The following is a 15,105-nucleotide window of genomic DNA, read 5'->3' on the forward strand; positions in this document are numbered from 1 at the left end:
CTATGAAGACAGACTTATGAGTGGTACCGTAGATCGCAAGGTATACATATAAAGTACAGTCGACTAATAATAATGATGAAAAGTAAACGCAACGAACGTCACAAAGAAAGAATATTGTAATAACGGTACACATAGTTACAATCAAACTGGTAAAAAAAGAAAAAAAAAGACACCATTGATCAATAGTGAAAAAGCGGTAATATAAATAAACCAACCTGTAATAACCACGCGGAAGTTATATCATGAATTACAACGGGCATAATAATAACGCAGGCAGTTATTAATAAAATAACCTCTGGTATCCGTCGGGTCTTTAATTCTTATCGATTCTGTCTTTCCATGCAAGTGAGTAAAGACATATTCCAATAAGTTTCTTCCCCAAGAAAATTTTTTTTATAAAATCAATGAATTGTTGGACATCAGCATTGATCTAGAGAGAGAGAGAGAGACGAGAGAGAGAGAGAGAGAGAGAGAGAGAGAGAGAGAGATAGAGTGATAATACTAAAATAAAATCTTTGTAAAACTAATTAATTAGCTTACACATTTATGATCAATCATTTGGTAATGGTAAGACCCCTTATAGCTACTCTCTACACGCTCGCTCTCTCTCCTCTCTCTCTCTCTCTCTCTCTCTCTCTCTCTCTCTCTCCAGATCAATGCTGATGTCCAGCAATTCATTAATTTTATACTATTTTTTTTCTTGACGAAGAAACTTATTGGAATACTAGGCTACATACATACTTACATATACGTATAATATTGTATATATATATATATATATATATATATTTATATATATATATATATATATACATATATGTGTGTGTATGTGTGTGTGTGTGTGTGTGTGTGTGCTGACCAAAAATATACTCTAACTGTAAATAATTTGAGCAAAGAACCAAGAAAAAAATAATACAATTTTAAATATTCTGCAGGGAAAACATAAAATCCATCCATGTTTTACGAATATCCTCACACTTCAAATATTTAAGAAAAACAAATCTAATTAAAAATGGCGAGTGCTGAGTAACTGATGAAATCCTACGTAGAAAACCTGATTCCTTGAGATAAACAGTCAGTTGCAACTAGTCAACTAGTCAGAAGAATAGCTAATCCCTGAGAGTTTGTTGATATGAAAAACAAACACTTGCACACACACACAAACACACATACTCACACACATACACACACACACACACAAAGGTGTAAAAACCATATACTGAAGAGTAATAGTTAAACGTATTTGACTGCATAACTGACAACTCCATCAAAACCATAAAAAACATAAAAAAAAAACATTTAAAAAACCTTGTAAAGTTTTACATTTACCTTAGACACAATACTAATCCAATTCATTTTCTAGTCTAAGCTGGAATAAGTAAGTTTACTACGTGCGGGTCTTACCCCAAATACCACATTCCAGAAAACATGTTCAAAATCTTCCCGGTCCCAAGTTGAAATGGATCTCACTTTGTTTACTTCATATCATGATTCTTGAAAGTATCTCGTGGCCTGTTGTGAGCGTTAACCGTATAGCGTCACGTATTCCTTTATCTTTCAGATTGCTGTCTCTCTCTCTCTCTCTCTCTCTCTCTCTCTCTCTCTCTCTCTCTCTCTCTTGTACTGAGAATTCTCAGCCTTCATAGCATGATTTATTTAACAACGTGAAATGAAATAAAACCAGTGATTCTATCAGAATTTTAAATTCTCTCTCTCTCTCTCTCTCTCTCTCTCCTCTCTCTCTCTCTCTCTCTCTCTCTTGCGCTGAGAATTCTTAGTTTTCGTAGCATTTTTTCACAATGTGAAATGAAATAACACCATTGACTCTATCAGAATATTAAATGATTCTGTGTGTGTGAGTGTGTGTGTGTGTGCTCGCGCGTGTGTGTGTGTGCTGGGAATTCTCAGTTTTGATGGCATAACGTTTGACATGGTGAAAAAAACAGGGCTATTGATTTACTCAAAAGTTTAAATGCTTTTTTTGACATATCAGATGACAAGGATAGACGAATGGATTCTAGGCAGCTTTTGTTAAATCTCGAAGGTGGTTTTGAGGTGGATGAAGCTTTTCCAGGCCTCATTTGGCCCATTGCCAAGAGAGGAGAAATTATCGGCACAAATTTCAAAAATTCATGAAATGTGCCGCAGGTTGGAACAGTGCCGTTGTTGGGTTACCATCCAGACGAAAAGATTTATAAAAAGGAACTGGCCCCCAGCAACAACAAAAAAAAAAGAGGTTCATTAGAAGTTAAGATAGGAAAGGGGTAAATGTAATACCGTTAAAGAAAAAAAAGGCGTCAACATCCATTAGCTGGCTTTCGAAAACTACACAGAGCTTCCTCTTAAAAGTTGTCTAAAAGGAAAATCATTTATTTTGTTCTTCACAGATACTGGGACGCCTTAGCAGATACTCGGGGTATTCGGTTTATTGATAGCCTATTTCACTTTACAGTAATTAACTCCTGTATAAAAATGTGATTAAAAGCCTCTCTATAAGTGAGCACATTCGGTACTATTTATCTAAGAAACGAATAAAGCATAAAATAGCAAACCATATCAAGATACGATCCTATAGTTCCAAACAGCTAAGAGGAACTGGAGAGCTAAAACCTAACAGTATTTTAAAACAGCACAGAGAGAGAGAGAGAGAGAGAGAGAGAGAGAGAGAGAGAGAGAGAGAGAATCACTGAAAGGAACCAGTTATATGGGGAGTATAATGGTCTCAATTAAATCTTACCTCAAACAAAGACCTGCTGCTCCTATTTGTATTGGCCAAGAGAATACCTTCCATAAACTGGTTTGGGCTCTTGTGGATGCCCTTATGGTAGTAGCCTCCACTTAGCAATTTCGATAGCTGCTCATGCGCAGATGCGACCGATTCGACCATTTTCTGAAAATAGAGTATGGCAAGAAATGTGATGAATTCACACGATAAAGATTTCATAGTTCCTCTATTGGAGGCCCGTAAAATCTGTTATTGATTACAGGTGACGTTTTGATTTCATACATTTTTTAGAATTTTGTTTGAATCTAGTTACTGAGGAATGAAGCTTATTTAGATTGATTAATTGCAATGAATTTAGATGTCATTATTATTACCCCTGCACTTTAAAATCACCATAAATATTGCTAAAAATCAGGGTTAAGTTTTATGATCAAAATCGTCATGAATATTACCAAAAATCAGATGCATGTATCATGGTCATTCCTATTTTCATACTAATTCAAATTTACGCTCGTCCTTGTCTTTAAAAAAATTGATATTCAATTAGCTCGCATCCCTTCTATTTCCAGTATAGCTGGTAACAATGTAGGCCTTGATATTATTGAATTTTGTGTATAAACGAAATCTTTGTGATACTGAAATATAATATAACTTTAACGAGCGATAAGGAAGAGTGATAACCGTAAAAAGGACATATAATAATACTGAAGTATGGAGAAACAATTTCACCGTCATGTATGGGTACATTGTATACACGAGTATACCCAGATATAACTGTGGATTCGTTTCTCCATTTCAAGACTCGTGCTCCGTGAGTATTTTTTTTAATAATTAAGTATATTTTTGACGACAGAAAAAGGAGAGGTATATATAGGCTATCACAAAAAAAAATTAAATCCATAAAACCTTATTTTATTTTTAAGCAACAAACACAAACACTGTTATGTGCATTATGTCTATCGTAACTGTGCAATCTAACTACATAAAAACTGAAACTCGTAAAACCTCATTATATTTTGGAACGACAAAAACAAGCACTGTTACACGTAGTATGTCCACTGCAACTGTGCAAAAGCTACAATGCTGTGCACCATAAACGTGGATTGCACATCTGCCACTGTGCTGTTACCCATCCACCCCTTAAGCGAACGGCCGTACGGAACCACATTGCACATCCCTAGATCTCATTACCAGATAGTAATGGACTGTAATTAGAGTCCATTAGGGTGTTAATGCCTGTACTTCTGACTGTAAATTCAAATAATAAACTCGTAAACCATAATAAAAGTGCGTTAGCAAATATAACAGGAACAATGCGGTCGACAATAATATTTGCCGCCCTGGAGTCATGTGAAGCTCGTCCCTCACTGGATTCCAGTCTCGAGTCTGGAAGCTTCCATATGCCGCTGTGATTTCAGGCTCTTCAAGATTTCATTTCTTTGATTGGGAGTTTATATATTAATTATTAAAATAAAATATATTATATATATCATATATAATATATCTATATAATATATAATATATATAGATATATTATATTATATATTATAAATAATATAAGTATATTATATATATTATATATATCTATATATATATATAATATTATAATATATATATATATATATATATATATATATGGATAATGGCGAGTTTCATGTTTCTCAGTTTTGTTTTTGTGTTTTTGTTTGTTTGTATGGTGTTTTTACGATGCATGGAGACCAACGGCTTTAAGTGACTTCCAAACCACTTCGAGAGTGAACTTCTGTCACCAGAAATACACATCTCTCACACCTCAATGGAATGCCCGAGAATCGAACTCGCCGCCCCATACCGATCACCCCACTGAGGCGCTCTTAATTTCGTTAGCGTACATTCGGCGTTTGTCCCTGTCAAACAAGAGACCTTTCACTGAAGAGGAAAATCCAACAGGTCCTTTATTCAGTCAAATGACTCAAAATTCGGAATGTGGTTTTGTGATCGCTGGATTTGAAGGCAAATAACGCGAGGAGTAATTCGACTCTTTCTGGTTGCATGCATTTGTGGTTGCGTGATTAAATACAGGGCTCTCAGGCATGACAGGAGCTGCTTATGGTGTAAAATGCCGGTTTTCTAAAAGGAGTCAGAGTTTAACTGATGGCTCGAATTTTCATCATAGTTTTATAGTTGGGGCGGTAGTTGTTATTCTTTTTTTTAAAGAGCTGTTGGTTGACTGTTCTATTTACGAACATGCTATGAGTTTGCACTGCTAAGATCTTGCTACATTCATAACAGTAATCTGATAATAACATCAGTCTTGAAAAGAGAGAGAGAGAGAGAGAGAGAGAGAGATGGGTCGGGGGGAGGGCGATTACCTATTCGAGGTGCACCCGCTACCTCCCACATCTTATTATGTTATTACAATAATAAATTTACGTTATAAATTTTGACGGAAAATATATACTTAATTCATCGTTTAAGCAAAAGGTTACGGGAACTTTATAGATAAATACCCATACCGACCTTTCTTCAGCTTGCCCCAGGGATCGGACGCGATCTCTCGCTTGAGAGCTTGTTGTTTCATAGTCGTCTCATGGAAAAAAATGAGAGATAAAGCAGCGGAGAGGAGGAAAGAGGGAAGAAGTGAGCTGGCAGTAGAGAGTCGGGAGTAAGAGAAGAAGTGATTCCAATCTGCTCAGGAGAGCATAAATCCTTTGTATACGGCCTTGCAAGATGCGCAAGCCTCTTTAATCTACTTTTCCCTCGCATTGTTTTCCTCTCGTATCCGTCTCTTTTTTCCCCCCCACCCCACCATTCCCCTCACAAAGACTGATAGACACACTCCTCCGTCCTCCAAGGTCTCCCTCAACCCCTTCTCCCTCCCCTCCCCCCATATCTCTTTCCAGGGGGAAGGCGTCCTGGAACGGACGGCGAGGAGGCGCTGGAATCGGAAGGAATGTTTTGCTGGTTACTCCTTGTTGGAACCTTACGACTTTATGAGCGCTTATAACACACGAGCCCTTTCTCTCTCTCTCTTTCTCTCTCTCTCTCTCTCTCTCTCTCTCTCTCTCTCTCTCTCTCTCTCTCTATTTCTTCTTCTTCTTCTTCTTCTTCTTCCTCTGGAAGCTTTAACGCTGAAAGCAAGCGAGCAAGCAAGCAAGAGAGCAAGCAAGCCAGCAAGCGAGCAAGTAAGGAGGCAAGAAGTTTCTCGAGCGCTGGTTTATAATCTGGCCCCGTATTTACGAGTCTCCCTTTCCCTCCTAAACTTTATCGAACCCTTTTGAATATTTCCGATAGTTTAGGGCTCGATAGGTTACAAGCGCGGGAGAGTAAAGATTTCCCCGCGTGTGTTTCTTTTACGGGTTTTCTCTCATATTTACTTTATGGGGCCTTCGCTGAAGATGGCGGTATCTCGTGGTATCTCGCGGTGTCTCGCGCTGGTGTTAAAAGAAGAAAAAGGGCCGGGGATGGGAGGTGCTGTGCTTCGGGATTATCTAAGGTAATTGTGTTTGAGGAGAATTCGGCCGAGCGAGGTCAAAAGGAGGCTGGCTGCCACTCCCAGGTCATTGAAAAGCTGAAGACAGCTAAAAGGATTTGATGGCTGAGATAAAAGAAAATGTGCTCAGAGCATTGAATGCCCAGTTGAAGTTTCTTGACGTAAAGGGGAGCTAGTAATCATTTGCAATTTCCTCAATTTTCGATATTATACCAGTGACATTATATTTCATACCTACCAAAACACTTAATGAACATCAGCCAATCTATCATTTTTATAAAATATTTGTAGAATAATAAATACAATCTGATAGATTAGGTGATATTAAATCAATTATTTCTCCCCGGGTTCGATGACTCACATGAAATACAGGGTGTCCATAAAGTCCCAGTAACCATTACAAGTATTTATTGCGTAATGGTACTGGGATTTTATGGACACCCTGTATATCAATACGCCATTACTTATAAAGATATCTTAAATAATTCATTCACTCTTTTCTGACGCTTTTTAAGAAAATTCGCGTCAGCAAATAAACAAAACCACATTTACTTATATCATTACTGAGTGATACATAACCTAATGGTCTTTAGAAATCAATATTTTAATTACTTTAAAAAAATCCAAGTACACACCTGTAAATGCTTTTGTTTACCTTTTAGCATTTATTGATCTGCGAAGCCAATCTGTGTAAGTAGATATTTACGTGTGATTAATGTCTGATTTGATTCAATGGAAACTTTTTAGAAAAATGATTAGGAGCTAAGGTCTGAAATAGAGCTGTGTAAAAAAAACAGTAATTTTTATTACATTTCCAAAGGTGTTAAAAATCATCTTTTCGCTAAGATCAGCTATACTGAGAATTTCGGATATAACTTCGTCATGTTAATCCAGTTGTCGTTAACTCTGGGAAACTCAGTTAAAAATTTTGAGGGCATTCATCTCCTCAAAGAAAGTACTACGTATTGTCAAATATCAGGTGTACATCAAGGATTTCAAGATGCAAATGAGTCTAAGATCAAAGGAACGAATTGGAAGAAAAATTATGACCACACCTTGTGTGGTCAAATATTCGAAGTGAAACCTTGAAAGGATAGATATAAATGAGTCTAAAATCAAAGGAATAACTTCGAAGGAAAAAAAATCCTGTTGTGGTAAAATATTCGAAGTAAATAAAGGAAAGGAAAGGTATAAATGAATCCAAAGTTATGGTAAAAACTTATGACAATCTGACTGCAAGAAAAATATTTAGATTTTCTAGTTGTTTCTATACAGTTTAAGATCCCTTCAACGGAATAAAAACACTGGAATAAAAATACTTACGCAGACTCTCTAGTGGTTTTTATATTTAAAGACCACTTCTAAGCAGGAGACCATCGATCAAGCCAAGTCATGGCACCTCATCGACCATAACCTTAAGCATAAACATTTTCATAATCTCCGAAGCGATAAATATAGAAGAATGGTGATCAATTTAATAAGGACGAGGAGGGGACGACGGTAAGAGACGCCAAGAGCCGCAGCCAACCCTTATCTCCCACTCCCCCCCCAACCCCCACCCCCATCCCTGGCGCCCCCTCACCCCACAAAACAAGCAGGTGTTCGCTTTTATGAAGGTACATCAGGACAGGTGTGTGGCTTCGCAGAATGGCCTGACAGGTAATAATGTACATCACATAAAATAAAATGCGAAAGGAATACGAAATCAGGTCTCTTTGTCCACGGGCAACTTGGTGAATTAATGAACGACGCTCCGGACAAATAAAAACAAGAGTTATTGCAAGGAAATACATATGTATTAGATCGTGTATGGATGTGCATACTTCCAGGCAAATTAATGCTTTGGGGAACTTGGAAGTCAAAACATGACGTTTTATGTGTTTGGCTGGATGATGATCCGTATATATTCATGCAGACAGGCTGACGTATACACACTTATGTAGCATGTGTATGTAGTATGTATGTATGTATGATGTATGTGCATGTATACATATATATATATATATATATATAATATATTATATATATATATATATATATATATATTTATGTATGTATATAGACAGCAGGAGGAAAGAATGCGTATGTAACAAAATTCTATAATTCAACTGAAGAATTACGATGGAGGCAGAATGCAAAAATATCACCTTTATTACAATGTAATCCTAAAAAAACAAAAGAAAAAAAACACTACGATATAAAAGAGGACGAGTGCTATGATACTACACCTAACAGCGATAACTCTGCTACTGATATAATTATGCGAGCGATACCGGTGCCCACCTCAAAAAAAAAAAAAAAAAAAATGCGACATTTGAATGGTAATGGCTTCCCGGGTCGAACATTACTAATGCAACTGGTGTTATCTGAACGGCCATAAATTACGTTGAATTAATGGGGGTGTCATTTTCCTATTCTTTTGAAGCATTGCAATAGCAGTCCCCCCGCCCCTCTCCTCCCCCCCAACATCTCAATTGCGTTGATAACGTTGCCTTCCGTCCAGGTGAATGATGTTCTGTCCCAAGACTGGGCGCTATAGATGCTATGTTTGGGGGCCTTCAATAAGTATTTGGCTCTCGTTCGAAGGTCCAGCCTCTCGTTGGGGGAGGACATGTCTGCCCAGTCATTAGCTATTGGGTTCATGTTTGGATATTCAGCCCAAGTTCTAAGAAGCAACATGTTTGCCCACTGGACGTTCAGATCATCAAGTGCTTCGTCCCCGGAAGGAGATGCCCCTTGGGAAGGTGGTGCCATCAGTACACCTCACACAATGCACTTTATGCATTACTGAAGGTTCTTTGCAGCCTTCCTTCGACCCCCTAGCTGCGACCTCTTGCATATTCTCTTTCTTCCGTCTTAACTTTCCACCGTCTTGTAACAATTGTTTTAACATTATTTTCAGCGCTAAATGACCTCATGGGTCGCAGCGCTTGGTCACGGCCCAAATTTGATATTCCAATTCAATTCCAACTCCTGGAAGAAGTCGAGCCCATGGCAAGAATTTGATGCATTCCACCAATTCCAATCCGCGATATCTAATTGGTTTATAGCAATAAATTCCAACATACGGAAGGTAAATGAGTCTACATTTAAGATCGTCTTAAATAAAAAGAATTAGATCTGCGATACGTAGCAATTGTTCTATGGGAACAAATATAGCTCGTGGCAGGTTTAGCTTGCATATAAGATCATATCCAATCAGAGATGATAACTTGTATGAGGGTATCAAAACCGTCTGGATAGAACAACTCCCCTTTGGAATACGAATTGTTCTAAGGAACACTTGCCTCAGCATTTGCTTGATTTTCCATCATTATTATGTTCAGTAGGTTGCGATATGTTCATTGAAGTTGAATTTTAATTAGTCTGCCTTCATTCAGTCTACTGTACTAGCAAGTTCAGTCTTCAGAAAATCGGACCAAGGTAACTCGATGTGATTTACTGTGGTATGATTCGGTTTTAGAAACATCCTCCAGTTTTGGAAATATGCTTCGTCTCTGACAACATGCTTAGTTTTTAAAAATGTGCTTCATTTAACCTAAAGCATGGCAGAATCATTCGGTTACTTATGACTTGGCTCTCCATAGCGACCATTCGCTTTGCTCACTTTAATCGAAAAGTTGTCAGAAGTGTGTTTAACTGCCATTCTTAAGAAAAAAAATTTTTTTTTTCAAACTTTGTCAGAAGAGCCTTTAGTATTAGTGGCAAAACCGAAGTCAATCGTGTCACGTGACATCACCTCACAACAAGGCGTTATCCAACCTCCCACTTACTCAGGACGCGTACTAAAATCTATGGTCAAATAGAGCGTTGCTTCACCAACGAAAATTAAAATAAATACGCAATATTTCATTAGAAATCATTTTTCTGTACTGTTTAACATGCACATTATTTATTTTTTTTACATTTTCATTCTAATGAATAAAACATAAACATCCAATCCTAAAATTCCCATAGCTCTATCTCAATGCGAAACAGCTTTTTCATATCTTTTTATACGTCTTCATAGGGCTTTCCTATCCCCCAACAAGAACAACAGCAGCAAGAACAACAACAACAACAACAATAAAGTAGTTTGTAGTTTTACTCCCCAAGTAAGCGAAATTAAGTATAACTTACTTTTACCAGACCACTAAGCTGATTCACAGCTCTCCTAAGACTGGCCCGAAGGATTAGATATTTTTACGTGGCTAGGAACCTTATATCACCAGAAATAAATTCCTCTGATTCCGCGTTGGCAGAGCCGGGAATCGAACCTCGGACTACCGGATTGGCAGCCGAGTGCGAAAACCACTCGTCCAGCGAGGAACTTTCCCAAGTAAGCGAAAACAAGTAACGTCAAAGTTCTACCAGTTCTGGGTAACTGGTGCTAAGTATGGTGTCCAGATGACAAAAAGTGCCATAACGCGACCTCGTTTGACAAAAACAGAATACAAGATATATATAATTCACAATAACCTAATCCTAATATCGCTCAAGACAACACACGACTGACCAGAGTCCTTAGTTAGGAGTCAAGAAATGTGCGAATTTCGTGATTTATTTCAGGGAGCAAACGGTCACTATCGTATTACAGTCTCTTCCTTAGTTAGGACAACACGGAGTGACCACCGAAGACTGACTGCCATCCTTAATAATTATTGGTCCACGTCTAAATTTCCCCGTTTTATTTCAGGGGAGCGAATGGCCATGATGGCATTGCAGCAGTCTCTTCGTTAGTTGCGTCGCAATGAATGCACCCATTAGAGTCGAATATCATTCCCAAACGCCGGTTTCGAAGTTGTGTCAATACATCATTTTCGTGAGAGAGATATATTGTACGTATATAAATATATTCGCAGGACGCGTCCCACCTGATTATAACTACAACTCACGCATAACTGTCCTCTTTTTTTTTTTCGTTTTATTTTATTTTTATAATCAAAATCTGCCGAGCAAGATTAAAACATTTAACTAATCATAACATATTTCTCTTTCCTATTGGCCGTCGTAAACAACCGCCCCTAACAACCCCTGGCCGTTAAATAAAGCTATGTAAAGCGCTATAAAAGTAAAATATAAAGCCATTCCTATACTGGCCAGTGTTAAACGTCGACAACTAATTATCTTTATTGTATTACCACTCATCCTTTATGACACCCATGAACCGGATGTATATATATTTATATGTATATATTTAAGACTTGCCCAATATAGTATCGTTAGCGTGCTATTACTGTACCCTGAAGTAATTGCTTTGGTAGTTACGAGCCAGTAACTGCCGGCCAGAGCGGGGCGATTGCTACCGCCTCTGTTCCTCCCCTGCGTACGTAACTCTTCCCACCCAACCCACCCCCCACCCCGTTTCCACCTCCTCCTCCTCCTTCCCACTCCCCTTTTCCCAAATTCTACCAACTCCACTTCGGCCTCCTTCCGTTCCTCCCCTACGTATGTACGTATACATCCCTCCCCTCTCCCCCCACGCCCCAATTTCTACCAACTCCACTTCGGTCTCTTTTGCATTTTGTTGAATGCAATTTTGGTCAAATCAGTTTTATGTTCTCTTCTGTTGCACGGTGCAAGAGCCGTGTGTTGTGTGTGTGTGTGTATTTTTTTTTCTTTTAACTCTCCCGATCCGTATAACTTCTATTTTCATTCTGGCCAAATTGTATTTGTTCTTTTTTGGCTGGGGAGCTGCATGGGGGTTCGCTTTTCTGTATTTTTACACCAGACCCTCCACCCCCACCCCCCCATTATTCATAGAAGCGCTGCGTATAATGTATTATTCAGCGGCGCGTGTTATTCACGAATTTTGCCTCTCCGGGACCTTTATAGTCGACTCGTTATAAGCGAATGTATTTGGAACATCTCGCAAAAATTGAGAGAGAGAGAGAGAGAGAGAGAGAGAGGAGACCACCACAAAATGAGCATTAAATCAAGAAGTCGGAATTGAATATCATTTGGTACATTTTAAACCCTTCCCTTTTTGCTTTGAGGGGGGGCGGGGTGGGTTGAAAGAGAAAGTGGGAGAGAGAGAGAGAGAGAGAGCAAGAAGAAGAGAAGAAGAGAGAGAGAGAGAGAGAGAGAGAGAGAGAGAGAGAAGGGGCGGGGGGGAGACACCACAAGCTGAGCATAAAATCAAGAAGTCGAATTGAATATCATTTGGTATATTTGAGCCCTTTTGGCTATGGGGGGGGGTGGGGGGGGGGGGGGCGGGGAAGGGGTGGTTAGTTCAGTGCTCCCGATATTGTGGGGATCTGATTTATAGCGAATTCATTGCGATAAATCTTGGCGAAAAGTGGCGGTTTTGCGCGGCATTCTGGTGCTGCCTGTTCTGCTTTATAGCTGTCGTTTGCCTTTATTTATGACTGAGTGATATTTTTATATGCTTCCTTTCTTACACACACACACACACACACACACACACACACATATATATATATATATATATATATATATATATATATATATATATATATATATATATATTCCTCTCTCTCTATCACTTACTTTTCGTATTGTTGTGCATTCGATTTTTTTTCAAGTAGGTCTCTCTACGTCATCTCTCACGTGATTCCGGTACGAATGGGCTCTCTCTCTCTCTCTCTCTCTCTCTCTCTCTCTCTATTAGTGGTCCAAATGGCCGTTCACGCTGCTAAATCACGCCAAGTAAGATTAGATTTTGCGGTGACCGATTCCGCCATTGTCGGAGCAGTGTATATATATATATATATATATATATATATATATATATATATATATATATATATATATATATATACAAGGTGTCCATGAAGTCATGATGCAATTTGAAATACTTGTAGCTTCGTGAAAAAATATTCGATAAAACCGATAATAATTAATACTTCAAGAGAAGAGGAAAAAAAATAGACACCTCAAGCTTTCTCATTCTTTTTACAGTTTAATTCCGTCACGTATGTAGTTACGAAGGTATACGAGTATTTTAAGTTTCACCGCAACTTTATGGAGACCCTGTACATTTCATATACTTTACGACGGTGTTTGCGTCGCCGTACGACATTGAATGAATCATAGAACTGCAAGAATGAATCACAGAACTGGTCATGACACCTAACATTAGACGACATAAAACAGAACAAAGAATATCGCCATTGATTTCACGGCGTTGAGGAAATATAGTCGTCCTTGATGTATTTTAGCTGCATTGCAATGACGGGAAATATAACTTACGATTTGCAATGCTACAAAGGAAGATGTGGACACAAAATGGAGAGAGAGAGAGAGAGAGAGAGAGAGAGAAGAGGAGACGAGAGAAGAGAGAGAGAGAGAGAGGAGAGAGAGAGAAGAGAGTATAACTTGTGATTTGCAATGCTACAAAGGAATATGTGGGCATAAAATGGAGAGAGAGAGAGAGAGAGAGAGAGAGAGAGAGAGAGAGAACAAAGGAGGGAAAATAGAGAGGAGAGAGAGAGAGAGAAATATAACTTGATATTTTCAATGCTACAAAGGAAGATGTGGGCACAAAATGGAGAGAGAGAGAGAGAGAGAGAGAGAGAGAGAGAGAGAGAGAGAGAGCATAAATCACGCAATAGCAAAATGGAACTGCTGTTATTCTTTGTGCCATCATGCCTTAAATATTGCGACGGTAAACAAAGAGAAACAATAAAGTTGTTTGCAAAGGAGCATTTCATTGATATCAGGAGAATTAGACATGATTTGCTTGATGTTTACTCCGGATTATCTGGAGAGAATCTGGCTGAATTGCTATTTGCTAACGTTATCATCATAATGTTATCCATAAATAAGTACACATACATAAGCAACAGTAGAAAAGAAAGACATTTGGGAAATTATATAAGATTTACTTCATGTTTCATTGAAATCATTTTAACGGAATCTCTTGTTGTTAATGTTGATACCAATTGGTTATTCAAATAATATTTATCTGTAAAAAAAACTAATACAGTGCTAAATTTTGACGAAAAGAAATAAAGAGCAAATAAGAAAAATGAAAGTATACCGAACACAGCGATAAATATAAATAAATATTTGACGTTTCATTTCCTTGACAACTCACGTAGTGTAATTGCGGAATGCGTATCGTATTAAGTAGTAGGTGTGCCGATAGTAATAAAACGTGCGATTAATAAATGATGTTGCACATATGGAGAACCATGCAGTAAGGAGCGGCAGTCCACGTACCAAGCAGAATGACACATAGACTTTCGAAATGAAACGAAAGAAAGTATCAAATTAAAAAGAATGATGAATGAAGTAAAGCAATATATGCATTGCCATAGTAAATAAAGCAAACTGGAATGTCAGGTATGTCGTAAACCCCATTTTTCTTATCATTAGGCAAGGGAGCTGACGAACGGTTATGGGCTGTTGTGAAACCCTCCCATTGACCTGGTAGTGAATCCATTCCTAATGCCTGCAGATCAAGTATTTTATCTCTTATACACGACAATCATATGTTGGTTAAAATAAAATCATTCGTATGCCTGCTCGTAGGGAGCAAGCATTTAACCGAATAGAAATATGGATCAGGCATTTAATTGACTAGAAATAGGGATCAATTATATAACTGAATAGAAATAGGGGTCAAGTATCCGGCAGAATAACAAATAGGGATCAAGTATTCAATCGGCTAGAAGTAGGGATCAAGTATATAACTGAATAAAAAGTATTCAGCAGAATTATAAATAGGGATCAAGTCTATAACTCAAAAGAACTAAGGATTAAGCATTTAACTGAATAGATACTATCTCATATATACGGCCATCATGAGCTTGTATCAAAATGATTCGACTTCTAAAACTGATGAATTTAATGTATGTGTTTAAAATATTGGGATGCATACACAGCTACGTTCATTCATGTATGTGCGAATGGAGATATTGTGATGAAACTACTGTAAATAAATCTTTGGAAACAGGCGGGCCCT

This window comes from Macrobrachium nipponense, chromosome 28 (assembly GCF_015104395.2).
Source record: "Macrobrachium nipponense isolate FS-2020 chromosome 28, ASM1510439v2, whole genome shotgun sequence".
Classification (NCBI taxonomy): Eukaryota; Metazoa; Arthropoda; class Malacostraca; order Decapoda; family Palaemonidae; genus Macrobrachium; species Macrobrachium nipponense.